The sequence below is a fragment of the Onychostoma macrolepis genome, chromosome 17 (genome assembly GCF_012432095.1).
Source record: "Onychostoma macrolepis isolate SWU-2019 chromosome 17, ASM1243209v1, whole genome shotgun sequence".
NCBI classification, from domain to species: Eukaryota; Metazoa; Chordata; class Actinopteri; order Cypriniformes; family Cyprinidae; genus Onychostoma; species Onychostoma macrolepis.
The window spans coordinates 7104967-7131726 of record NC_081171.1 but is presented as its reverse complement, the minus strand read 5'-3'; the positions used below and the strand labels follow the sequence as shown (position 1 = coordinate 7131726).

General features: G+C 36.7%; 1 long non-coding RNA gene and 1 pseudogene across 2 annotated transcripts; both read right to left on the bottom strand.

Moving 5' to 3' along the window:
* Positions 1 to 1224: 1224 nt before the first annotated feature.
* On the bottom strand, positions 1225 to 12135 carry LOC131523426 (uncharacterized). Of its 2 annotated transcripts, XR_009266772.1 has the most exons (4): positions 11825 to 12135; positions 9480 to 9604; positions 4647 to 4902; positions 1225 to 2950 (listed from the first exon to the last, which is right to left on the bottom strand). It is a non-coding gene; the product is annotated as an uncharacterized LOC131523426 (long non-coding RNA). The 2 variants fall into 2 exon arrangements; XR_009266773.1 differs by lacking the exon at positions 4647 to 4902.
* Positions 12136 to 24979: 12844 nt separating this feature from the next.
* LOC131523551 (putative nuclease HARBI1) lies at positions 24980 to 26361 on the bottom strand (annotated as a pseudogene).
* Between the last annotated feature and the right edge of the window lie 399 nt (positions 26362 to 26760).

Sequence of the window (26760 nt, the reverse complement as noted above, 5' to 3'; positions counted from 1 at the left end):
AGCATTAACCAGCCCATCAGCATCCGCCCTGCAAAATAAAATGCGCCCCTTGCTGATCATCCCATAATCAAGCTCTAGTTTAGCTGAATTAGCACTTACTTTATTTCGCTCTGAAAGCCATTATGAGGATTCTGATTTGCCAATGTAAGGCATGTTCGCAGATTATTTAAAACATTTAAATTATAAGAGCTATTATAAGATTTCATTTCAAGCTATTTTAAATATGGCATTGGATAGCTATGTCACATGTATGTTCCCATTTTGTCATTTTCCTGGTCCTGTTTCCCCCTGGAAATTGTTTATTTGGGGGGGGGGCATATGCTATGGCCGCCCAAGTCTCCTGACCCACCGTTGCCGCCCGAGTCTCCAGAACTCCTCCTGGTAGAGAATAAATTCACATTTTTAAAAAGTCCGTCCAAGTAGTTATCGCTGCATCTCAGTCCGTCTGATTTATGCAGCAAGCATATTTTGCTTGTTATCAAAACATAATGTACTCTAGAGGGACTTAGCTGTTGTTACTGATTGTATTTGGATGTCTACCGGAAGTTAAGTTAGGGCCACAAAAGCGCGAATGCGCAGTAACGTTTGTTTATGTTGTTGCCGTTGAAACCGTCTATAAGCCTGTCGCCTACATTCATTTGGTGTCTGGTCTTAGTTATGTTTAGTCTGTGTGTGTGTTCTCCATGTTTCCAAGTTTGACTATTAAATGTTCCTATTGAAGATTCCTGAGTCTCCTGCGTTTCCCTGCCTAACACACCGTGACAAGCTATGAATTTGTATAATGATAAGGATTTATTAACCCTCTTATTGTGTTCTGGTCCTTTTGACCTGGAGTGGATTTTCAGGATTGGACTAAAACCCACTGAAAGTAACATTGCTTACACAGGGTATAACAACTGCGAAAGAAAAACTGAATAATTGTACTATTTTAGGATTTTTTCCCTACCTTGTTTACACCTGTCAAAAATGACCAGCCTGCAAAAAAATGCTTTGAAATTTCCAATAATGCTACATTATTAGCAAACAGTGGATTCAATCTTTTCATGAATTTGTTTTCTTTCAATTGTTTTTTTTTTTTGCTTATGCACATCCATTTTACACTGAAGAAAAAATTATTTGTGGATAATTTTTGGTAATGTTCATGCAAAAACCGAGGTGCATAAGCTCAGATCAATGAGGCCTATGATCAATCAGTTCCAAAAAGACATACAAGACCCATGCTAATTGAAAGAAAACAAGTTGATAAAAAGTTGAATCCAAGATTTGCTGATGATATAGCATAACAATAGTTTTACAAGCAAGCCATTTCTGACCACTATTACCAGATTAAGTAAAGGATTTTCAGCACAGTACAAGGGTTAATATGTCACCTTTTCATGTAATGGTGAAAACACTATTCTCATTTAATTATCAGCTCTCTACAGAATGCAAACATACTGATAAACATTTTTCCCATAATCCCAGGTGTCTTCTGCTGGGAATCTGTCATCTGTCAGAACCAAACTACGGTAATTGATGCAAAAGACATATCAGACAGACCTAGTGGACAGAAAAAAGTTGTGTATGGCCGCCTTCACTAGAAGGGAAAGAATCAGTAACTGTTTGATTTCCCTCAAGGCAATGTCTCTTTTTTAATGACTAATATGATAATTAAAACACTCTCTCTTTTCCCCCCTTCATCCAAAAACAGATGTGAGACATCCCCTACGCAACACCCCTGTGCTTGTGCTCACACACGCATGACCTGCACTCTTTTGTGCTATATCTTGTCACATCAACAGAGGGAATGAAACACCTTTGCTGTAGGCCCTGAGGGACACTTTCACACTGCTGATTTGAGCTTCTGTTCTCTTGAGACTGCCTCTCTTGTAATCATGCTATGCGTCTGCACAGTACAATATTCTGTTTTTAGAAAGACAGGGAGAGGATGCTAATGACTCTGATGGAGTGTAACTAGCTGTAATTTTATGCAGTATGAATAGAACAAAAAAAGTACACAGCCTGAGATGAGTTTTTCTTTATTTACGTGTTAGAGATTCTTATCCTGTAGATACATTGCTCCTGGATTTAAAGGTTTTCCCTGTCATTTTTTCCACCCTCATGTTATTCCAAAACTATATGCTAATTTTTGATGAGTCTTCAAACAGTTTTTTTTTTTTTTTTTTTTTTAAATGTCATACTGATTTCCAAAGAGCAATCTAGAAAACAGGGGAAAACACCACAGAGAACTGGGAAGCCATTAGTGTGAGTAAGTAATAACATCGAATAATGTTATAACCAACCCAATCTCATGAAAGTGCATATAAATAGTACACCAAATAAAAATGAACGGTTGTGGGGTAGATGCGTATCATATCTACGCGAAAACTAAGTATCATGTGCACACCAACAAATTTGGTATCATATGCACACGAAAACTGCGTTTTGTATGCACAGCTTGCACGTCAAACACGTTTGAATCATATATACGCCAAAGTCCATTTTTGCGTATCAACACCATGAGTTTTCGTTTTTATTTGGCGTACTATTTATACGCATAGATCTATAGATAGATAGATCTATCTATCTATCTATCTATCCTATGCTTATGGAAAGGGGTATTGCTGGGCATGAAATGTCACAAGTATCACTGCATCACTATAGCATCAGCTGCAGGGCTAAGAAGGGGTTTTATATCATAAGTACAGATGCATTGGGAGTGTGTGCGTGGCTGTGTATGTTCAAGTTCAGTGTGTGTGACAGGTCATGTGCTTTCTGATTGAGGGTGCTATTTGCTCACTGTGACACAGAAACTATTTTGTTCTATTTCCTTCATGTGCTGGAAAATTCCTTCAAGCCTCGGCCCACCTGCTGGTTACCTTCCCCTTCACGCAGCCTGCAGAGAGCAACCAGGGAGAAATCTCCCTGAGTCGCATCATCTCCTCCTCAGCCCTCCGGCACAGCCACTGTCCTAGACAAGCAGAAAAAAGAGCTCAGGCAAAACGAGTAAGGACCTGGGGATTGATTTTTTTTTGGCAGCAGTCTCATTTATACTCTGCGCTGTGTCATGTTGATTGTGTCCTGCAGACCAAACGTATTCAGCACAGTCTAATTATTGGCCACAAGTGGTAAAGTATGGCAGGTATTTGCATACTGATGAGTAAGCGAATGTGACACACGCACATACACATTTGAACATTAGCAGCAGTATTACTAATTGGAAAAGAAGCAGAAAATAATGTGCTTCTGTTAAGGTAGTCGACTACATATCATTTCACTCCCAGAATGAACAGCAAATAAAAGCCAAATTGTCTGGAATAAAAAAATTGATTCTACACTCATCATTAAATTGCTGTGAACTGAAAAAAAGAGAGAACATAGAGATAAAGAATCTCAGCCAAGCCAACTAAAGAGCCAAAATGATTTTAGCAATGATTTTATGGGTGTACTTGTCCAACAATAACAATCTTTATGGACAACTGCACACTGAAAAAAAAATGGTGTAAAAACATTTTTCACTCAGAAATTGCAAGTAAATTTAACAAATAGCTCCAAACACATTGAATTAAAAGTTTGAATAGAAAGACAAAGTATCTATCTTTCTATCTATCTATCTATCTATCTAACAATAGATACCAAAGCAGTGATACAGTATCCAAAATTTACATTTTGCCACTCCCACCATAGCAGATGGGTGAAACAGGCTTCACTGATTCAAATCATATACTGTATATATACAGGTGCATCTCAGTAAATTAGAATGTCGTGGAAAAGTTCATTTATTTCAGTAATTCAACTCAAATTGTGAAACTCGTGTATTAAATAAATTCAGTGCACACAGACTGAAGTAGTTTAAGTCTTTGGTTCTTTTAATTGTGATGATCTTGGCTCACATTTAACAAAAACATGACATTCTAATTTATTGAGATGCACCTGTATATATATATACAGCTGTATATCCATAATGTGTGTGTGTGTGTGTGTGTGTGTGTCCATTAACAAAGCAAACAGCGCACAGGTCATAGTTTCATTTACTATATACAAGATGAGTTTGTCTTTGTCTTTCAGCAAAACAGTGCCTATCACAAGAATGTGAAAATATATAGTAATTTTGTTCCTTATACTTTTAGCATTCCTCATATGCATTGCTAACTGGAAGTCTGGAGGGGGGAAAAGTGTTTAATTATCATAGATAAATATGTTAATGCAAAAACTGAGTTAGAAGTTATTACAAGATTAGCAAATAACTCTATTTTATGTAAATTAGTCAGTCACATTTTAATTTGATATGAATGAAAACAAGACTCCTAGAGGTCCTAGATCATCTTTTCCAGAACTTGTTGACCAATTACATTTTTATGGAAAGACTATTTTCAATGTTTTGTCTGCGAATTGATCGACATAAAGATCCAAAACAATATAACTCACTGAACAAACTGTACTTCTATCCCTCACAGATTTGTCTTTGTTTGGTAAATCAAATATGGTCTGAGAGACATAAGGGGGGGGGGGATATATATTTGTTCCAGAATTTGCATACACAGTAACTGGAATGGCACAATCTTTTCAAACAGTTTCGTAGATTAGGAGCTGCCCGGGGTTGTAACTTCAAGTGCTGTATATCCATAAGCAACCATCAGAACAATGTGTTGCATGTATTCACATACCGCTTGTGGCAGAAGGTCTTATCATTTTGTCTGGTTAGCAGGGGGCAGCTGATATTACCATGCAGATGAGCACTGGCAGGATGGAGGCAATCTGTTCGCCCTCAGTCAAAGAGGAATCTCAACACCTGCTTGAGTTTCCTGCTCCTCCTCCCTATCTGCTGTTTGCTGCGTGTCATGTCTGGGGTTCTTCACCGCCCCTTTATAATTGGATCTTGCTCTGTAACTTTCTCCCCCTGCAACCATTATTTTGTAGGAGCTGTGTGAAAAAATGTAAAAAGAATTTACCGGTTGGAAAGTACAAGAGAAAAATGAGATGTTCTTTCAGGCTCTGTATTTCCCATTCTCTGAGTCTTCCCTTGCGGGGTGTACTGGAGGGATTTGTGTAAAGAGAGCAAGCTCAGTAGTTCTTAAGAAATAAAGAGACAGGCATCTGGTTGTGGTAGAACGATTCCCGTGGGGCTTTAAGGATCATGTAGTGAGTGTCTCTGCTGTCTGGACAGGTTCTTCTGGGACTGTTTATGTTGCTTCAGGTGGGTGGACATTAGTCTCAGACTCAGACGGGGCATGACAACCGTATGATGTATACTGCACACAAAACTGGCGATCGCTTTCTCGGTTTGGTAAGCTCAAATCTGATTGGCTGACTTTTTGCAACAGTCTGTCTGGAAATAAAACACATTGCCCGATAGATATAATCATATCTAAATTGAATTCAGTTGGTCAGGAGGTTGAACTGGAATCTAAATTGATGTAGCATTTGGACCAATCAGACACACAATTTTGCATTTGATTTAACAAATCAATTAGTTATTAGATTAACAAATAGTCACAGACCCCTAACCCAATACACATACTCGGTGCCAGTAGGTCTGTCAATGACTTCAGGCCCCCGGTTCCATGGCAACCCATCAGATAACACTAGTTTTATTGCTCAAAGGAATGCAAATGCAGAGCAACTCTTACCACCTTTTTCATATAGGAAAGACATTATGCCATAAAAATTGACTCTTCTCTAATTAATTCATAGAAAAACCTTTCTTTGAACGAACACACATATCATTCAGGTTATTGTGTATATTATTACTATCCCTGTATATGTTTTTGTGTATTGTATACTGTTTTATGCATGCTTATGATAGATCACTTGTTAATATCACTAGCTCATACCATGTCTGGTCTCTATCAATTCATCTTCGGATTATCTAATTGAGAGTGCATATTACATGTTGATACCTATGCAACATATTAGTGTCCTAAGAATCTTTAATAGTTTGTATATCAACTTCTAATCCAACCCCTTTGCAAATTACCATGCTCTCAGACAAAGGGTCATACAAGCCCCAAGTATTTCCAAAGTCCCGCTTGGAAATTCAGCCTTTCTCATTGGTCAAGCCCATCCTGAGAGGCATGACTCTTCGCAGACCTTAAAGGGCTCACGCACAGTTCCGCCTCTCTCTCTCTTCTGAAAAAGCTCTTCTGCTAAATCTTCGGATTGCTGCCCGTGTGGAGTGCCTGAGCCAGTACCGGCGTGCCCAGTGGGCTCCAACATATCTCAGTCTGCGGTTCTGTTAGATCCTAGAAGGATGTGAGCTAGAACTCTTCTAGACCCTTAAGTCTTGTGCCAGGCCTTGCGGCCTTGACTTTCCATTCAACCAAAGTTCCTCGGACCTCAGCTCTTTTTCACTTTCTATCTCAGAACATCTGTGGAATTCATCACTCTTCAACCCGGAAGAACGTGATCGGGAGTCCAAAACCTTGAAACCATTAAGACTTTCATCTGAGACTGCATTCTGGACACTCGCCAACAGCCAAGGAAGTGCAAGTATGGTACATCTAACTAAACTAAACAGAGGTTTAGTATAAACTATAGACCCCATTATAAACGACGCTGATGGTTTTACTCAGGTGGTTAACTGACTCTTTCCATAACTGCATTCTGTTTTCTCTAATGGCTTCATTCATCCACTTTAGCTCCCCTTTTGTATATACGCACGAGTGTATGTATGTTTGTTTGATGGTTTAGATTAGTTATGTGTGTTAGCGTTTAGTTAATAAAAGTTGTGTGCACAAATTACATGAGTTTCTGGTTCTGCCTTGCAAATTAATGTCCCTTTACGATTTTCGATCCTTACTACATGCTCTAATGCATTAATACTTAGGAAAGTATTTTCTGTGGCCACGAAAATATCCTTTCTTAGAGTTGATATGAACTTACACTGAATGGTCGCTGGACGAACAGATCAGTTGATGGCAATTTAATTCTGCTACAGTTATTACTGTCAGCCGATATAAATAATTTTGATTAATCATAATTAATTGTAATTATTTATATACAATTCCCTTTTAAGCTAATTTGCTACATTGGAATGGAAAAAAGAGAAATTTACTGAAATGTAATTCAAGAAAATCAGCATAGATAATTAAGTGTTCTTCCATCCTGTTCTACAAAAGCTATTTTATTAAATATGGTGAAATTTATAAACTAAATACCGTGCAAACCTTTTTCTGTTTTTCTTTTCTTTTCTTTTTTTTTCTTTTTTTACCTATATTTTCTGTCTATCTAGCTTGAAAAAATTAAAAACTTGTAAACAAAGCCTTATCAAGCCAAGATTCAAATTTGATCCAGCTAGTTTAAATAAATAAATAAATAACATTTGCCAGGAAGTTGAGTCTGAATTTGAATTTGAATGACAAGAAGAGAAATGTACTGAATTAAAATTCAAAGAAATTCAACACAGGTAAGACACTCTTATAATTGTATGAAGATGTTTTATTAATTATGATAAAATATATATAAACTAAATTTCAAAAATATCTATCTATTCTATATCTAAAAATTCAATCTATCTGTTTGTCAAGCCAACATTAAAATTTTAGGCAAATTTTACTTTTCTTGCACAGTTACATTTCTTTAAACTTCAATTAATTGTACTTATACTTTCATACTGCAATATGGCATCCTGTTTGCTACTTCAATTCAAATATAATTCAAATTCAAGAACTTGCTTGGAAGTTAAAATGCATTTTCAGTTCAATTATGAATCTATTTCACATAATCTCACCCTAAACAACTTACAAACAGAACAAACTGTGGCATTGGTCTATACTGTATGTATACAAGCTGCGTTGTGGACTAGACCTTATACTAGAATAACATTTTAATATATGATGATGACATTATCTTAAGTCCCAGATGTAATTCAAAAGCAAGGACTTAGAACTGCTGCACAGAATTAAACAGTCCCATACTGCGTTGCTGATTTACCACAGCTGACCGTGACACAGTTTTGCAACTTCCAATTCCCTGTCCAGCAAAAAGCTTAAACTCAATCCTATATTGGATTGGAACCACAGAATGCATGCAGAGGCATTTGGTGAAGAAACGTAAGCCTTGGTTCTAAAGCCGTCTATATAACAAAGGCAATGAGCGTGCCTACTGAGGCCGCTAGATAAGTCAGGCAGCAATCTATTGATGCACAACATTGCAGGGGAGGATGCATCTGTGGTGATTTTTAAGGTCACGACTGCATCTTTCTGCTGTTCTGTTTATATGAATAAACAAAAACTATATATCAAGCTGTCACGTTCACTATAAAAAGCCACAACAGTTTCCTGCAGTTTCAGGAGTCCCGGCCAATGTCCCAGTTCATCTCCGAAAAAGAAAAATTACTTTGACTAGTGCACCATGCATGTTTCAAACACAATGCTCATAGGTAGTTACAACGAATCAAGGCTTGGCTCAGTCATCCACTACTACAATCAAAAATAAAGGTTTAAAACCATATGGGTTCCTAAAAGAACCGTTCAGTGACTCAAAAAATAAAGGTTCAAAAAGTGGGTTTTCACAGCAATGTCATAGAAAAAAAAAACATTTTGGGTTCCCAAAAACCCTTTTTTCTTAGTGTGAGGAATAATTTAATAATCTGGAGAACCCTTTTCCACTTTAAAGAACCTTGCTTGCATTGGAAAGGTATGTGGATGTTAAAGGTTCTTCATGGAACCATCAATGCCAAGAACCTTAATTTTTAAGACTGTAGCGTGAAGAACTTTTTAATAATCTAAAGCAGTGTTTCCCAACCCTGTTCCTGGAGGTACACCAACAATACACGTTTTGCACATTCCCTTATCTGACCCATTCATTTTAGGTTTTGGATTATCTACTAACAAGCTGATGAGTTGAATCAGCGGTGTTTAATTAGAAAAATGTTTTATGTTGGTGGGCTTCTGAGGACAGGGTTGTGAAACCGATCTAAAGAACACTTTTCCAGTACAAAGAACATGTTTGTGCAATGGAAATGTTCCATGAACATTAAAGGTTCTTCATGGAACCAAAAATGACAATACACTCCTAAAAATAAAGGTTTCAAATGGGTGTTTTTGAAACAATGCCATAGAAGTACCATTTGAGGTTCTCCAAAGAACCTTTCAATGAACAGGTCTGAAAAGAACCATGTTTTTCTTAGCTTGAATAACATTTTAATAGTCTTCAGAAACTTTTGTTTCCACTTTAAAGACTCTTTTGTGGAATGGAAAAGTTCTATGGATGTTAAAGGTTCTACATGGAACCATCAATGGCAATAAAGAACCTTTATTTTTAGGAGTGTTTAGAAGTATATAGTACGTTGTGATCTCAAAAAAATTCCAGTTATAACACAATTATAGTCAAAATTCTCCCACTTCCACTGGAAAATACACTTGTCACTGAATTTGATGTTAAACAAGTTCGATGTCTAAGAGCGCCATTCCTGTGATTATTTTCGAGTCTGAGAATTCCGGGTTTTGAAATGTCTGAAACATAGAAATATATGGCAAATGTCAAACCACATACTGTACCTTCTATGCCAGCTGAGATGAAAGGGAATAGCTATTATACGGAACTCCTTGGATAGTAATCCTTCTGAGATGGATAATGGAAGATAATATTTTTAGGAGCTTATGGAGCAGATCTTGCAGCTACACTGTGGAAATAAGAACAGGAAGAGAGAACATTTAGTTTCCCCAATGAAAAGTGTCATATTATGGCTTTGGATTGAAGGGAGTCTGAGCACAGTAGCTCAAAGTGTAGCCCTCCTCCTCCACCTCGCTAAACATCTAACCCCCCTTTGAGAAGAATGGAGTCAAGGATTAAATTGTGAAGGTAACCTTCCTGAATCTCCACGAAGCTGAGACTGAACAGATGAGGGATTGTGGCTTGGTGCCATGTGAGGTGTGGAGTGGGGAATAAAGCATTAGCGGGGGGCGTAATAGTAAAGAGGTTTTGTGATGCAATGATATCATGGATAAGCTGGCACAGCAGGTCAGTTCTACTTTGTAGAAGCGTTTAGATACTCAACACAGTGAAAAAATGAGCATTAGAGCACACTGAAAATGACTCATTTAAATGTTGCAGTGTTATTTTAGGATAATGTCTCTCTTTTTTCAGGAAGTCATACATGAATTGTGCACACATAAGCACTCAGAGTCACTAAAATGTACAAAATCAACAAATAAAAATAAACCCTATGTACACTAAGAAAAGTCAATAAAAAAATGTATAGTATTTTTTCACAGGTGTTTTACACTTATTTATTTATTTAGATATTTTTATGCATTGCAGTGTGCTGTGTTTTAACATTGAAGGAAATGTACATAAACTTAATGGAAAATGTTCCGGTAATTTTCTGCCAGGTAATTATCCATTTTTATACAGATTTTTATTTATTTATTTATTTTACAGTGTACACATGTAAAAATTTTTGAGATGTAAAAATGTTTATGAATCTGAGTCTGGTCAGACCTGGAATCATTACTGCCATGTTAAGAAAAGAAATAAAGAATAAAAAAATCCCATAGCGAGACTTTTATCAATATAATGGATAAACTGTCTGAGAAAGACAAATCAATGGCAAATTTACTTGATCCGAATGGGATTAATAAGTAATTTGCAGTCTTTGTTTTTGAAGTTAATTATCATCAAAGCTCTGAATATATATATATATATATATTTAAATAAATTCATTTATTAGAAAAACAATAAAACCACCTTAATAATTCCATTAACCTCAATAGATCCGGAAACATCCAAATATCGATATATATCTCAACATTAAAGGTGCCATAGAATGGAAAACTATTTACCTTGGAATAGTTGAATAATAACAGTTCTGTACATGGAAATGACATACCGTGAGCCTCAAACACCATTGTTTCCTCCTTCTTATGTAAATCTCATGAATAAAAAAGACCACTGAAAAATAGGCAAACCAGAACATAACACCGACTGTGACGTAAAAATCGGGATCACTAATAGTTACGCCCCCAACATTTGCATAACGTATACCAGCCGAACCATAAGAAGCTCTGCAGGTATTGTGAAGAAACAAGCGAGGACAACAGGGGAAATGGCAGATCATGGAAATAAATGTTATGTTTCAGGCTGTGCAGGGGATGTGAAGTGCAGAGATGGGTTTGTGTGTATTCAGAAAGGCACGGAAAGCAAATAACGCATTCTAATAAAATAACGCGAGCCACTAAAGCAGGGGTGGGCAACCTTTTCGGCATGATGTGCCATTTTTAATTTTTCTGGTTAACCACTGTGCCACTCAGCTTCATTGTTTGTAGAGAGAGACACAGACCAGACAATTCTCACATCGCTCTCTCTCTCTCACTCTCAAAATGGCCATATTTGAGAAGAAAAAAAAAATCAAGTTTGCATCACTGGATATAGCTGTTGGTAATTTAACATTTCTATCTAAAACAGTTGACTAATATTAAATGATTTGCAGCTTCATCTTACCTCACTCTCTTCGCGCTCAGCATCTGTGAATGGTAAACCCAGCCTACTTTGATTTGATTGGCCATCTCAGTCATTTTGACATTGACCAGCGCTTTTAGACCGCTGAGGATTTGATATGAAGTGCCTAGTATGTGCAGCCGTCGCGCGCATCCATAGACTAGTGCAAGTTAATTCTCACACTTTAATGTTATTTATAGCTCCTAACAGGCTGTGGGACTATGAGAAGTTATTACATCAAAATGTACATCAGTATGTAGTTTTCCCTATTGCTTGCATGCCAGCGATTATCCCTCTGCGTGCCACTGTTGGCACGTGTGCCTTAGGTTGCCGACCCCTGCACTAAAGGGACATGGTTAGCTCCTTGCTAGCAGTAGCCTGTTAAATTACATAAGATTTCACTTACCACATAAACAGAGAGAGATGACTGAGGATGATGTTGAATGATTTACAGATCCTGAGCACCACTGACAAGCATCTGATCTTGTAAAATGTGTGGTAAGTACTGCTGCTCCATAATATAAACAGAGTTCGTGCATAGCGAATCTCCAAAGTGAAAGTGAAACTAAAAAGTGACTGTGCATTCCAAAGCAGTTTCAATGCCCCGCATATTAATAGCAGCTCCCTGATGCCTGCATCTTATTTACAGTATAATTACCCAACGTTATAACTGCGCGAGAAAGTATTGAAATGTATATTTTCCCTGTGTTTCCTTCCTGTAAGCTACTAAAATGAGCCGCACTGTGAAACAGCCAATCAGAGCAGAGCTCAACATTATTATTCATGACCCTTCCAAATAAGCCAATAACAGACTGTTTCATTCTAGGGAGAAATCCTAGGGTTGTAAATGGACATGTAAAACTGTTTCTGGAGATTTTTTGCCCTTAACTAAGCCACATACCTTCTATGTAGATATCAGAGAACAATTTAAAATATTGTATCAATGCATTCTATGGCACCTTTAAGCTCTGAAAAAAAATGAAATGTATTTAACTTAATAAATTGACTAAAAATACAATAAAACCAACTTATTAATTCCATGAACCTTAATAGAGCCATAACATCCAAATGTTGATATCTCAACATTAAGCTCTGAAAAAATTAAATATTAGCTCTATCTATCTATCTATCTATCTATCTATCTATCTATCTATCTGTCTATCTGTCTGTCTGTCTGTCTGTCTGTCTGTCTGATCTATCCAATGCAATCAGTGTTTATCTAGTTGTGAAAACCGTATGTGTGCTAGAGCCACACTTTTGTATGAATACCTATGAATATTAATGAGATCCTGTTGATTATTTAAATGGCTGAGCCAACATATAGCAGAAGGAGACCATCTGATAATGCGACACGGTGGAAAGGAGGTTCATGTGACGGGCACACTCATTATTAGTCCAAAGCAAGTAAAGAATGTGTGTGATGGGGCCTTGACATGCCCAATCTGTCAGGCATGGCTTAGCCTGCCTCTCTGACACTTGCCTAAAGTGTTTACAGAACAGATCCGTTTGCTATTCTCCTTGGAATAAATGCCTGATTAATCCAGTGATCGACTCCAGCCGAACGCCAGTGAATAAACACACACACAAGCTCAGGCACACACAAACTCATCCTCTAATGCAAATAGGACCAAACCGCCAACTATTAGCTTTCACCTTAGAAGACATATCCTCTAATGAGTTCAGTCAACAGCTTTCTTTTATTGCCTGCTGATTTTCTTTTTTTCCTGTTTTTGCAAACATCCTCCAACGGTCTATAAACTAGTAGTTTATTCCGGTTTCATCTCCATGCAAGAATAAGGAGTCAAGAACTCTATTTATGCACGGTATTCTGCTTTATGCTAAGCCAGTGTGCAGCAGTTTCACAGATGGATTTATCTGGATCAAAACAGGGACATCTACGAGTACTTGAGCACACAGTTTTAAATGTACAATATACTAGCAAATAGAGTCCAAAAAAAGAGCATGCTAAGCCTACTCAAATGAAGCAGTACATTATACACCCACAATCCACTGCAGTCGTGTTCAGGCAAGGATATGTTTGTATATCCGTTTTCCTGCCTATCTGTCTGTATGTCATCTATCTATCTATCTATCTATCTATCTATCTATCTATCTATCTATCTATCTATCTATCTATCTATCTATCTATATGTCTGTCTGTCTGTCTGGTCAAGTTAATAATCCATCTTCCATTTCACGGTGTAAAAGTAACACAATCCTCAACGCATATTAATGAAAACAATGTAGTCAACCTCTTAGTTCACACCTTCCTGAATGTATGTGAAATTTCATTCAAAGGTGAGGGAACATGACCACTGTACAAAATGAGCAGGAATCAGAGCGTGTAGGTTATCTCAGGATGACACAGTCTGGCACCCACAGAATGGCAGAGCTCTCAGCACCAGTCCTCACTCGCTCACCTCTGGAGGAAAAACAAAAGACCTCCCGCTAATGAGCAGCACAGGTGACAGGAGAGACAGAGCGAGTCAGAAATAGAGACAGACTGCGTATGTGTACTGTCACGTATGTGTGAATGAGAGAGCAGGCAGGAAGCACACACAGCCACCTGCCACTCGATGCTGCGGTTGAAGCCGTAATGAAGCATACAAGCTGTCATGCTCTTGTAGCCTGATAAACACACTGACTGAACAGCAGTGACAGTCCCAGCCCTCCCGTGAACCCTCTCAGCCCAGGACACAGCCACGAAATAGTACGAAGGAAGTGTTTGAATGGTGCGTGAAAATGACTGTATAAAATAATAGATAATACTGAAGTATAGTAAGACAGTATAGCTGTAAATGACTTGGTTAAGTAAATAATTCAGTGACTAACTCAAAACACATAAGGATGCTCTATGTCTCCGACTGGCATAATGTCGTAAACTGCAAAAAGACCCAATGAATGAAAGAGTGAACAAATCTTTTTTTTTTTTTTTTTTAATCTTTTAAAATTATATACAGTTTTTAAAAATCTTTAAAAATTATATATAAGATTTGATTAATTGTGATTAAAAAAATAAAATACTAAGACAAGTGAAATCTGTGCTTTCCTGCTCATGAAAAACAGCAACCACTACTAAAACACAAGCACAGCACTTTAAGCCTTCAAAGACAGAAAACCATTCATTATGAAAGCCTTGAGTCAGTTACATGATAGACAAAACTAAATATAAGTTTGCTGACATTATCTTTACACTGTGCTATGATTTAATTTTTTACACTTGTATTTCTCCCATTGTACCAGGTGTATTATTATCACCTCCAAATGTCTCAGATATCCAGATTTATTCTGGCAGGAGGTCCAGCTATGCTGACTCTTCTGTATGCATTCTGGCTTTCGGTGGGTTATGTTTATGTGTGTCTAGGTGCATATGTGTGTATGGCTCCAACACGATGTGTTTTTGGCAGAGTGAGGTGCGAAACAGCTGCCGTATCACCTGCTGAGAGACTCTGGCACTCATTCGTAAACTTGTGAAACCAAGCAGAAAAGAAAAAAATGCATGCCCTTGTGTGATGGTAAAACACACGACAGGGGAGCACAGACAGGATATCAGTAGTTGTTCTTTATCATACAGGCATAAATAACAGTCCATGTGACCAAGCACATCGGGGAGCCCCGGTTCTGATTTCCACCTGACTGAAACTAGTCGCGTTCAACAAATATCTTCCATTATCCATCCTCTTTCTTTACTGAAAGAAATTAGTGCTTTTATTCAGCAATGATGCATTGAATTGACGAAAATAATGTTTTGTGTAGTAAAAATTGTTTGTTAAATGTTTTTTTGTTTTTTAACTTCCTATTCATTAGAGTCTTAAAAGTGGAAGTTGTGGCCTAATGGTTAGAGAGTTGGACTCGTAATCCAAAGGTTGTGAGTTCAAGTATCAAGTCCGGCAGGAATTGTATGTGGGAGGAATGAATGTACAGCACTCTCTCTACCCTCAATACCATGACTGAGGTGCCCTTGAGCAAGGCACTGAACCCCCAACTGCTCCAGGTGTGTGTGCACTTTGGATCGGTTAAATGCAGAGCACAAATTCCAAGTATGGGTCACCATACTTGGCCACATGTCACATCACTTTCACTTTTTTTTTTTTTTAAACCGTATCTGCAAACCTGTTTTTAGCACTGATGAAAATAAGAAATGTTTATTGAGCACCAAATCAACATATTACAATTATTTCTGAAGAATCATGTGACACTGAAGATGGCTGGCTGCTGAAAATTCAGCAATGAATTACATTTTAAAATACTAAAAAAAAATAATGAATAAGATTCACAATATTACTTTTTTTACATTTAGCATTTTGCATTTTTGATCAAATAAATGATGCCTTGATGGACAGAATAAGCATAAAATAAGCTTACTGACCCCAAACTGTTTGAATGGTAGTGGACCTACAGTATAAGACTTGTATATAAAAATGACATGTTAATGTGGCATATGTTAATATGCTCATATTTATACGACCATGATACACCAAACATGAACATATTGAAATGTGACAGTAAACAATATAATACTGTATTATATGTATATGTATATCATAATGAATACGTTTTGCTGCTTAGATTCCTGTAACCATTCTGGTTGGACTCCATAGGGAGGTAATCATTTTAATTGTCTTCATCTACATTGTTGATTGAACTCTTTCATTTCAAAATTACAAGGGAAATCATGTTTTGCATGACACATTCCTTTTAAATCTCTTCATACTGTACATATTGTTCTTCCGTTTGGAATTTAATACAATGTACTTAAGAATTACATGCAATTCTCCGGATGTATAATATGGACCGTACCATATGAAACAGCATTTAAGATTTATCACAATGATTACTTTTAGAAGGTTTTTTTTTTTTTTCCTTTTGTTTTCAGTCAAAGCCTGTTCCTGTTGAGCTTGAGATGACATGTCCTAAACGCTGCACGCTGGCCGCGCGATTATGGGATTTTGTAATATGGCGTCCCATGGGGATTAAAGAAAATTTAAGATACGGACGAACAGCCAGAGTGAAGAGAAAGCTCGAGTGCACGTGTCAGACAGAGAGAGGAATTTTACAACCCACTTTTGAAGATTGTAAATCGCAAAGCGGGAGCACTGGGAAGAATCGTTCGCATTCACCCTAGTCCACATATTCTCTCTCGTCCTCCAGTCCAGGTGCTGACGAATGACCCTGGCAGTTGCTGAAGCAGAGAGTGCCCTGCTTTTCTGCACGCCAGATAACTTTACCTAAAACTGGGTGCCGTGCCCAGGACATTTAGCTGTCAAAACACTGATTAGCTCTCTCAGACGTTCAGATGAATGGGCAGGTGCACTATACACATTAGGGCACCTCAAGGTTTACGGTCAGGTCTCAGTGAGTGAACAAGCATGAGTCAAGGGAAATACACAGGAGTTGGTCAAAATAATGAGAACACCTGGGGAAAATAGTGAATATTTCTTTATTAAGATGTTTTACCATCTTCTAACCTTCTTAGAATTCATAGACATTCAGACAACTTTTGTATAGCCTTCAGTTGAATGTTGTACCAGAACATCAGGGAATCTGCTTCTCACTCTTTTCTCCAAAATGATGGATGTTCACATTATTTTGTCCAACCACTGTCCATGTGCACTGTGATGTATGTAAGAACAGAAGCGGAGATTCAGTCATTGCTGGTGTTCAGCCTCTCAGAGCTATGACTCAGCAATGCTTAACATTGTGTCTGCTCACCTAATGCATCATTACTGACAATTTAATGTGAAAGCTGCCTCTACATATTATCATGAACTTATGACCTTTAGCATTCGTGAACAGAGAGGTTGAAACTGGCCTTTAATGCAAAACAGGATTTACTGAGAACGGGCATTTGCATTGCATTTAACCTCTACATATAATGTGATGTAGCAAAACAGAAAATTCCATACTTATTATTATTTTTTTTTTTTCTTGATTAGATTGTAAAAAGTAGCCAAAAATTATATTGCTTAATATTGTTCACCCACATGCACCCGAGGATCAAAAGATAATTCCTTTCAATTGCAAATCCATAATTTACAACAAATATTACAAAAGTACAATAAATACAAATGTATTTCCGATAATGGACAATACATTATCTTTCAAAGTTTGTGGTCAAACTGTTTTCAAAAGAATTATTTTATGCTCATCAATGCAATGGTAATATTATGAAACTTTATTACAGTACAAAGTAGTTATTTTTTTATACATAAAAGTTCAAAAGAATAGCATTAATTTGAAATAGAAGTATTTTGTAACATTATAATTTTATTTTTATAAATACCTTTTAATCAATTTAATGTGTCCTTGCTGAATAATAGTAGGCCTGCATGTTTTTTTTGTTTTTTATCTTACTTATTGGTAGTGTATGTTATAAATAGAACATTTTGCAGCACAGAGTGTCAATACAGTAAACGTTGCACATTTTACAGTGCCAGGACTGACGCAGCACATGTATATGCTTCATAATACTCTGCTGCGTCAGTCTTAAGCTTTCAGTTCAAGCACTTCAAATAATGCGCAGTTTCACATTAGACTTCAGATAGAGTGGGTACATGCATTTTTGGTAAATTATACTGATGCACAACAGAAATCCAGAACAGTTTTTTTTTTCACAGTTCCTTTTTTTTAACAATAATGAGAAAATTTCACTGATCATGTGATTATATGACAATTACAGTGCAATAAACAAAAAAAGCAAGTATTACAATAAAACTAACTAGGTTTCAAAAGACTGCTAATAACTGGACGCATCAGCTGGTTCTAGTGTTTACAGGTTGTCTTCGAGAAGATGAAAACATTTTATTTAAAGGTGACAGGGTTTAGGCTGCGCTAAACAGCTTTCTTGGTCTCTGAGACAATCTGCCAATTACAAAGGGATTTTTTAAGGCTCATGATACAAACAAGTGCTCATGTTCTTTATGTACTGCAGCTCACTTTGATTTTCTCATTCAATGCTTTGACTTCCACAACTCTCCGCACCCTCGCATATGACCTCCAAGACTTCATTAGACAGTAGTTGTTGATTTGTGACTTTCTGGATGCTATAAAAGCAATAAACCATGAGAGACAGTGATTCACCTCTGTTAAGGTGTGTTGTTAGGCCCAATATGAAGAGGATTTACCTCCTTAACCATGGAAAAAGCACTGCAGCAGATGCCTTATTGCTTTTACAGAATCCAAAAAGGCACAAATCAACAACATGATGACCCATCAATATGACTGAAACGGATGTTCAATAAACAAACACATTGAATGTCAATATGCACAAAATCAAGTCTTTAAATCATGAAGTTAAAATACACTCTACTGGATTTCTTAAAGCAATAGTTCACCAAAAATTAAATGAAAATGTACTTATCTTCAGGCCATCTAAGATGCGAATGAATTTCTTCATCAGAACAGATTTGGAGAAATGTTTCTGTACTGTGCATTATTTGCTCACTTATGGATCTTATGCAGTGAATGGGTGCCGTCAGAATGAGAGCCCAAAAAGATGATAAAAACATCATAATAATCCACAAATTATCCAAACGACTCCAGTCCACCAATTAACGTCATTTGAAGTGAAAAGCTGCTTGTTTGTAATTAACAGATTCATCGCAAAGACGTTTTTAATCATAATAAAGACTGTTGCTTCCGGCTAAAATATGAGTCCATAATGTTGCTTTCTTCAGTGAAAAATCCATCTGGCCTGAATCGGGAGAGAAATATGCACAGATCAAGCACTGTTTACAACGAAAACAGTCCTAAACAAATATGGAAATGGATTTTGATGTGAAAGGACAACACTGGATGGACTTTTTGACTAGAGGAAGCATTATAATGGATTATGGATAATGCTTTGGCCAAAAGCAACATTTTGAAGTTAAAACATCTTGATGGCTTTTTTTTTTTTTTTTTTTACAAACACACAGATTTTTACTTTAACCTTGAAGACATTAATTCATTGACTGTTGTGGTGATTACTTGTGGATTATTGTGATGTTTTTATAAGCTGTTTGGACTCTGATGGCACCCATTCACTGAAGAGGATCCATTGTTGAGCAAGTGATGTAATGTGAAATTTCTCCAAATCTGTTTCAATAAAGAAACAAAACTCATCTACATTTTGACCTGAGGGTGAATACATTTTCAGCAAATTTGCATTTTTGGGTGAACTATCCCTTTAATACACATTTTTCCTGTGCTATTCCAAAGAAGAAGAAAAAAAGGTCACTGTGTTTGTACAATACTCATAATCTTTTTATGTAAAAAAAAAATATATAATAATTTGCCCCACCTCTGAAATTACTTGACATCATTTGACATTACTTAACATTAACGTATAATACAATGAATCTTTTGTATAGATTTACAGTCCGTTCATATCTTATCTGTGTGTGTGTAGTGTGTGATGTCTGAAAGGACACAGCTTGTTGGTTGTTTGAGGGTTTCCAGTAAATCTGGCCGCTCTGTGTTCAGCTGTGGCCACGGGCTACTCTTCTCTGCAGCATCTGTTCCTGTCACATACTGTAATCTTCCATGCTATGCTGACCTTACCCCATCCACACGAACACTGGCCAGAGAGGAGCTGCATGGCCAGCGCATGGACAGTAGAAGCCCAGCATAATCAGATCCAGAGATCTCCTTCCCCTGAGGTCTCCTGGAAAACATGGCAACAGAAATCTATGTTATTTCAGCTCTTTTGTATCTCATGTTACATACAATACCGTTCAAAAGCCTGGGGTTAGTATCATTTTTTTTTTCAGAAAAAAATTAATACTTCAGCAAGGATGCATTCAATTGATCTAAAGTAACAGTAAGGACATTTATAATGTTACAAAATACTTTGTTTCAAATAAATACTGTTCTTTTGAACTTTTTATTTATAAGACAAAAATCATTTAAAAATGTATCATGGTTTTCATAAAAACCGAGCAGTACTTCATATGAGAATTTTCTCTCTTTTTTGGAACTTAATGAATGTAAAACCAAATATTCATAACAAATGAGTCTGGCATCAGTGCAAAAACCTACCTGGTCTCGCTTCACATTAGATATCACTGGAGTTGAAAACAAAACACTCAACATCTAAATTATATTATAAAATGGACAGTTCTACAACCGTAAACACTGTATAACAATAAATTAATCCTCTTTTTTGTGATCTAAAGAAAACTGTACCAGCATTCAAGTTCAGAATGACATGAAGGTGAGTAAATAAATAACATAATTTTCAAAGATGAAAGATTACGTATATAGTTTGAGAGGTTTTTTGCAGATGCACAGAATGTATTTGTATGTATAAATCAACCATTACAAAGTCCTTGAAAAAAATAACAGACTACAATTTTCCAAGGTGCATCACCAAATGATCCCTGAAAATCACAATGTTTGGTCTAGATTTTGAATATAGTGGTACATATTTTATTTCCATGAATAAATATAAAAATATAGATGCACACTAGGGATGGTAAATATACCTAGCACAAAGTCAGCATGAGACTTTATAGAACAAGCACGCAACCTTCAATTCCATCCTCCCTCCAGAAGCTTCAAAATAATCAATCCGCATAAAAAAATAATAATGAGGTGAACATTTTATGTGTTATGAACCTCCTGTATCTTTTCAGCGGAGACTCGTGCAGAAACCTGACGAGCAGAAAGTGAACTATCTGTTGCTCATGTCATGTCAGAAGAAAGCTATCTGTAATGACTTCTGACATTCCTGCCAAAGTCTTTTTTTTTTCTTTTGTCTGCAACTAGCAGTCTGGGATATATGGAAAATTCTGTCTTTATTGTTGTTGTTTTGCTTTCTTTTTTCCTTCTTTTATATTTTGTATTCTGTATAGTGTAAATAGTCATCTCCATACAGTATCTTATGACAGTAATATTTCTGATATTCTTTCTTCTGTGGAACACAAAAGAAGATACTTTGACAAATGACTGTATATTTTATAAATACAGTAACATGTTACATTACATCCATAGTACAGCCATATACAGGTATACATTACATCCTTAAAAGAAAGAAAAAAAAAAAGACATACAGTTCAATTATGCCTTTAAAGCAGCTAATCAATTACATACTTGCATTTATTTGATGCTCATGTGGTGTGGATGATGCAGGTTCAAGTCCAGCCTGTGTCCAGATAAAAAATAGCTTGGTAATAACTTTTGCTAAATAACTTCAAAATAATTAAACTACAGTCGAGCTACTCTTTTAAGAAAAAAAGCTATTTAACTAAATCACATCACAGCTAATTACACTGAAACAAATTAACAGTTCATTTATTTAAAAAAAATAATACATAAAAAATACAATCCCATAAGTAATTAAAAATATTGCATCTATTACATATTGCAGAATGTTGTAGCTTTAATGATGATACAATTTAGAATTTCATTACAGATATTTAGCACAAAAAAGGGTTTTTGAATGAATCTCAATAAGAGCCAAAGCATTCAACTTAAAACTACACAAAACACTAAAAAAAGCTATTTAACTAAATCACATCACAGCTAATTACACTTAAATTAACAGTTCTTTTTTTTAATTATTATTTTAAAAATGCTTTTTTTTCACAGCATTAAACTTAAAACTACACAAAAGACTAAAAACTTTAAAATAAATAATATATATATATATATATATACACACACACACACACATATATATATATATATATTTGTAAAAGTAACAGACAATAATTTATATAACTACACTAAAAAATATATCGTAAAGGAAAAAATGAACAACATATTCACTATAAAAACAAAGACCTAAAATGCAGTGCATGCTTAAATTGGCAAATCGTTGGTTTTGATTGATTTTTTTACATGATCCACTGTATCTTTAAAGGAAAAATAAATACTGTGCATGTGAACGGTAGTTAACCCAGCTTTCCACGGACATCAAGATGGGTGGTGGAAGCTCCGCCAAGTCCAGGCTTTTTCAGCTGCTATTGGGCGTGTGAAAATCGAAGTGGCAGGGCTAGTTGGCACTCTAGGGATGCACCAAGGCCGTGTGTTGGGCATGTGAGTGAGTGGAGAAGCTGCAATGCAGACACACTCTGTTTGTTTTTAGGATTAATGTCCTGTCTCGGCAGGACTCGTGTTTGCACAGCCAGCGAATGAGTGAGGAAGTGAGAGAAAAAGAGAGAGGGCAGGCGGAACAAAGGAAGCTACAGTCCATGTGCCTTCCATGAAATACTCTCTCGCATGAGCTCAGTTGAGAGGAAAATCCTCTAGAGTATTCCAGGTGTCTGAGGCAGAGGTCTGACACAGGCAAGGATGAGGACAAACTCGAGCTGCATGGCAATGATGCTGATATGAGTATCACACGCTGTCTGGAATGGGAATAGAGAGAACGGAGCTGGCTGAGGAGGATGTGTGGATGGACATGCATATGTGAATATGGGGTTGGCAGGTCTCTGATAATAATGGGGTCATGAGCTTGCCGGCTATTGAGGTTGCAGGTTAGAGCAGCCTTGCTATCTGGACTCTCATTTTAGCACACAGGACAGAAATTACACAATCTGTCTCAGTTATATCGGTTTGTTCAGCACTGGTATAAAGATTTGATGACGTTGATAAATGGGAAAAGCTCTTCCCCAAGAATTATTTCCTTTCTAGGCGGAGCTGGGTTAACAGTGTTCCTGATATAAAGACCGGTTAGGACTGGCGCTAGTCTAATGTTGTCTTTCTGTTTAAAGTGGTAGACAGATTAAAAACTTGTTATGCAAGTTTAAGGTGGAATTCACTGCTGGCAAGATGGTATATATATATGTGTGTGTGTATATATATATACAGATATCAAAAGTCCTCCAGAGCAAGATGAAGAAAAATGTCACATTAATATAAGACAAAATACAAATAAATAAAGGGATATCTGGGTGCGGGTAACACAGAGAAATAGTGCACATTTTTATGACAAGCGGTCATAAAAATACATTTTGCACTATATTATAAGTCATATTCAAAGACATAGAGTATAATGAAATTAAATCATTCAAAAGAAAGATAAAGCACACATTTGTATGACTATTTTTATGATATTTTATGATTCTTTTAGTGATGTTTAACAGGCCCAATCCTCCTGTAATTTCATTATATTCAAGAAGCAGTCAAAAATTTGACTTTATGTCTGCCACATAAGAAAGCAAAAGTCATACAGGTTTGAATCCACATTAGGGAGTAAATAATCACATAATTTTCCATTTTGGGTAAACTATTGATTTACAGGATAAGTTCGCACATTTTCAACCAGCTTATATATTTATTTACTCACCCTAATGTTTCAAATTCATTTGACGTCTTCTGTGGAAAACAAAAAGTGAACAATTTTAAGACTACTTTTTGAATATATAAACTGAAGGAGGATTGGGCTTGTCGAAGAGCACAAACATTATACAATAGCATAAAAAAATATTGTTCAGAATGGTAAGTAAATCTAATGGTATGTAAATATGTAATCATAGCCAGCTTGAAGTTACAACTGTTCAGTCTCATAAGGTTTTTTTAATTGCAGCTGCCAAAAAGAAGACTGAGGTTGCTGGCACTGGGGGAGGGCCACCACCAGCCAACTTCACTCCTGCAGAGGAGCTGGCATTGGAAATTAACAAAGGGAGGCCAGTCCTTGAGGGAATAGAGGGGGGGACGTCATCTGAAATTATACCACCTAGTATAAGGAGTGACTATATAAAAGGTGTGTGTTTTATTATTATCATTATTCTATCCTTCCATAGGCATTGTAAGCCTAAGTAGATCATAGGAGTAATGTCATGTAGAGGTACTTGTGCTGATGATGCTTTTTGGTAAAAAAATATTTTATTCTATCATGTTTGGTTTCATAGTGACGAAAGATTCTGTGTGCTTGATGGATCCACCAGACATCATGCTGCCTGTGAGTATGACCGCTTTTAAAACATGAAAAATAATGAGTTTAACTGAGTTTAAGTAGTGGTTACAGGGTGAAGGCCCATCCACAGTTGAGGAGGATGAGGAGAGTAGTCACAGGTTCCACGTGATACTGTATTGTATATTTAAAAGTGTACTTGTGTGATAAGGTGATCATAATGTGTTTTAAAATATTATTGGCTGCAGAATGCTGACAGTTCTAGAGCCCTCTCGGTCTGGGACCACATGTGACAAAGTGAGTATTAAGAAATGAAAACAATGTGCCAAGAGCATTCAATGAAATAGCTTGAATATATGTTGCTACAGAACCCAGAAAACATAAAAGGAGTATATAAACGCTACCTCCTTAAACAAATGGAAGCAATTGATACTGACATCCAGTCTAAAAAACTGAAGATGAGAAAGTTGGAGCTGGAAATTCAACAACTACAGAAAAATGCAAGTAGAACTGCCATTAAAAAAAAAAAAAAAAAAGACACATGACCTTTTTGATCATTTTCCACCACATTTATTTGTATGTTTTCACCCTTAACAGGCAGCTTCACTCTGAATAAAGGAAAATGACAGATTAAAGATTTTGACTTCTGTGTGTCTGTTAAATTAAGGGGAAAGTTGAGGGGCCAGTGAAAAATTTTAAAGGCTACACATGGTTTGGACCATATTAAGCAAAATAATTATTGGCATATGTGTCTCGTATAACTCTGCCTGTTTCATTTTCTTCAAATACTGCTTCAATGCCCCTGTCTTCCTCTGCAACAATTCTTGGTTGCTTCTCTCTCCTCAGACAGGCAATGTTATGGAGCACTACACAGACAACTACAATGTCACATGCCCTAGGTGGAGTCACTCTGAGGTGCTTCAGGCACTGGAACCTTGACTTTATGAGTCTAAATGCCATCTCTATACAACCTCTTTTGCGTGCATGGGCAATGTTGTAGCTGTGCTGTGCCTCTGTCTGGGGCTCCTGATAGGGAGTCAAGAGGTAAGGCAGGCATACGTACCCCTTGTCTCCCAGCAAAACTCCTGAGAATTCACCTGCATAGAAAGATTTATTTTATTTTTTATTTTTTATTTTGGTAGAAATTAAATTGAAGACTTTTTGCCATTCGTTAAGTGCATACCTCTTGCCAGTTGCTGGTAGACAGATGAGGCTCGAAAGATTCTGGAGTTGCTTGAATCCTGGCCATTTGGCCTCTACATTTGTGATGATGCAATCTACATCACAGATCATCTAAAATAAAATTAAACACGTAGGTCACTACACTGTAATTATATAAGAAATATAAAACATGAGTATCATAACTACATTTAATTGCAATGAACCGAACACTGGTGCCCAGCTTAGTACAGAACAATCAGTGCTACAGTATAGCCTTCAATATCATCTCAGTGGGACCATACCTGTACATTGATGCTGTGTACTGATTTCCTATTTACAAAGTCTGCTTCATGTGGACCAGACGGACACTTAATACGCACATGGGTGCAGTCCAGTGCACCGATAACATTTGGTAAACCTAGGAAAATAATTTGTTTGGTTTAAAATGTGTCCTGTGTAACATCAACAGTCAAGAAATGTTTCCACGTTTTATACAGTTATTTGAACTTACCAGCTATTCCATAAAAGGCATGTTTAATGGTACGAATTGCTCTGTGGCCAGGGTATGTGATGAACACATTGAGGAGTCTTTTTAAAGAAAGGTACACAGTTCGTACAGAGCGGCAAACCGATGCTTTGCTGATATTCTCTGCATCTCCAACTGTGTACAAAAATGTTCCACTGGCAAAAAAGTGAAGTGCAATGCACACCGTCTGCGGGACTGTGAACGCTGTTTTGCGGCATGTGTTATTTGCAATGTGTGGGCTCAGCAATCTACAAATATACACAATCCCATCTCTTGAGAACCTATACCGCTCATACAGGTAGCTGTCATGAAAAGCCAATGGGTCTGACCTGTCCCTGAAAGTTTGCTCTCTTTGAAATGCCCTTCGCACGATAATAGCTCCCTCATCCACCACCTCATCAATGAAAGGACACGCCATGGTTAAGTTTGGAAAGAGTTCAGCTCCCAATTTATACACTTTTAATTAATTAATTAATTACCAAACTCATCAACCAAACTCACCAACTAAACACGTAACTTCTTTACATTTCTTAGTGTTTTTGTACCTTATAATTTCTTACATTTATTAGTAAAGTACATTTCCTTATTTATTTATTTATTTTATTAATAGTGGTTAAGTGAAATAAAATAGCATTAAATTACCAGCAGGTGAGTATTAACGGTATTCTGGTTAAGCATGAACTAAGACTTAGCCTGACAGTTAGCCTGCCCCGGACCAGGTTAATTTCCCAGCATAAGTTGCCAGAGTAACTGAGTTTGAACTTTTTTAAGTTTGATTTGTGAAACCGAATCCACCAACAATAAGCCTGACTAACCA